Here is a 2,500-nt window from a genome sequence, read left to right on the forward strand (position 1 = left end):
CTTTCACAACCTCCTCTTTTTCCTCACTGTTATTCTTCTCAATGTTATCGTCATATCATTTGTATCATAACATTCTTTTACTATAAGCACGGATGGACAAATCGATACACACTACAAACTTATATATCTTATTTACACAAATCAGTCGAAGATACGACATAAATCGATTTCTTGTGCCCTTAATAATGTAAATCATGTTACGTATTGTGTCCTAAATCATATTTAGATTCATTAATACATTTTGAAACAATGCTTCACATTATGAGCAACGTGTACATGAAAAGATACACTTGATACACTGGCCACTTTATATTTAGTAATTAATCTTCTATAAAAAAAGATTTCAGCTCACTTAAAACTCACTATACACATAAGACTTGTGAACTACGTAATGCTTTGCTATTGAAATTATGGTAATGGTAATAGCAGCACTTGCGAATTGGGTTTCCAGTTACACTTCTGCTACAGCTTTTGTTCTACTGCTACTGGTGATACTACTATAATTACCATATATGAATATTTAGTAAAATATGCAAATATCTGGGAAAAAGTCTTGCAAAATATTTCGGCTTTTAATCTCTACACATGAGAGAGAGAGAGAGAGAGAGAGAGAGAGAGAGAGAGAGAGAGAGAGAGAGAGAGAGAGAGAGAGAGAGAGAGAGAGAGAGAGAGAACACACAAACTTACAAACAGAAAGAGACAGAGACAAAGAGGAAGAGATGTATCGTGAGTCTCGTAGGAATACGACAAAGGAAAAGGCTGCCAAAATAGTATATGCTCCTTATACGTTAGGCATATTCCCCTGCAACCCTTTGTCCCAGAATGCCAAAAAGCATATGCACTATCTACTATAAAGAAAGCATCACTAACACTACGTCCATATCATATGACGGCGAGCGCGATTCTTGCGCCGAATTCTACCTTTCCTGAGGTTGTCATCGATGCTAAATAATAATAATGATACTGACTATAGCAATAATTATAACGACAGTTATAATAACAATGATAACAGCACCAAGAAAACAACACTAAAATGATAATTATGATAATGAAAACAATAACAACAACAATGATAATCAGAATAACAACAACAATAATAATAATAACAATAATAATAACAACAATAATAACAATGAAATGATAATATAAAAAACAATCTTAATAATAACAAATAATGATGATGATGATAATGAAAATAAAAACAACACTAATAACATGAGTACAAAAGTCATGTTGACGTACAACATGCCTGCAGCTACATCTCCATAAGAGGGACAAAAGCCTATAGTTTTCATGGGTCGCGGCGGGAGAAAGTTCCTAAAAAGTTCGATCGCACTGTTTTGGCCTCGAAGCGCAAGTCTCGACGTGGAATTTCGGATACAATGGCGCTCTTACCCTACACACAGCCGGTTCTCTTCCATTCATTAGTCTCTCTGGAAAGCTAATTAATTCTGGATCCCTGTGCTACAACGGGCTACTCAGCCTCTTGCCACGATACGCCAGGAATCAGACGAGGAGAATCTCTGTGGAATTTTGTTTCGTTGTAGGATAAAAATAATAATCAGTAGGGTTAAAACATTAGCAAGTTAATAGCATATCCGTAAAACAAACTGAGCGAGCAAGAGATTTTTAAAAATAGAGAGAGAGCGAAGGCCGAGAAGGAAGAGGCAAAGATGTAAACCCTCACATGAGTTATGCAAACTGATACTTTCCATACATCTTCCTTAAGTCAGTGCCATTTATCATCGAGCGAGGGAAAGGGCGCGCAGTACCTTTGACGACTCTATTAGTAAACACGCGAATACATTACAGCGAATTCCCTGGCCCACAGCCTATCATGATCCCGCTCGACAAGCCAATGAAGACGGAGCGCACACGGGCCCCCAAGCAAGGGCAGACCCGCTTCCCCTCCACTCGGCTCGGGCTGGATGAGGTAATGGCAAAGTTCCCGACATAATTTATAGCGCCATTGATTTACCTGACGAAGGCGATGGGCAGGGAGATAAACAACGAGAACAAACCTCCTCCGCCGAAAGGTTTTGGGGTGAGGAGGTGATGAAACTTTCCCAGGCGGTGGTTCCGGTACAGCGGTTCTTCAAGAGCGCGTTCGAAGCACTTGAAGCACACGGTTGACTAACTCTTTGGCGTCGGCACTTAGACTAACCAACCTCACGCGATTAAAGCAAGTGTTAATTCCTGTTGGAAACGCAGTCACGTATTTAATTTGAACTCGAGGAACAATCGAGGTTGTTATCTCTGCCGCGGCCACAGGTGGTTTCGCTCAGGCACGCCGCGAGACTCGGCAAGGAGCTTCGACAGAATCGCCAGGCGTGTCGGGGTGGAGGGGGGGAGGGGTCAATCGTTCTGGTCTGCGTGTGGATGCGGGTATGAGTGCGTGGGGGTTTGAAGGTGGAATAGATACATATCAAAATACCGTCAGCCTTATTAGGCGAGGGGTAATACTAATTTAATTTATGTCCATAATGGAAAGAGAGATTTC

The 2,500-nt window shown here is 40.8% G+C and overlaps 1 protein-coding gene across 1 annotated transcript in view; it reads right to left on the reverse strand.

The window, feature by feature from the left end:
* Nucleotides 1-2,500, reverse strand: part of LOC125033244 (muscle M-line assembly protein unc-89-like) — a 374,957-nt gene that overhangs the window by 14,749 nt on the left and 357,708 nt on the right. The window lies entirely within an intron of this gene.

The sequence above is a fragment of the Penaeus chinensis genome, chromosome 16 (genome assembly GCF_019202785.1).
Source record: "Penaeus chinensis breed Huanghai No. 1 chromosome 16, ASM1920278v2, whole genome shotgun sequence".
Classification (NCBI taxonomy): domain Eukaryota; kingdom Metazoa; phylum Arthropoda; class Malacostraca; order Decapoda; family Penaeidae; genus Penaeus; species Penaeus chinensis.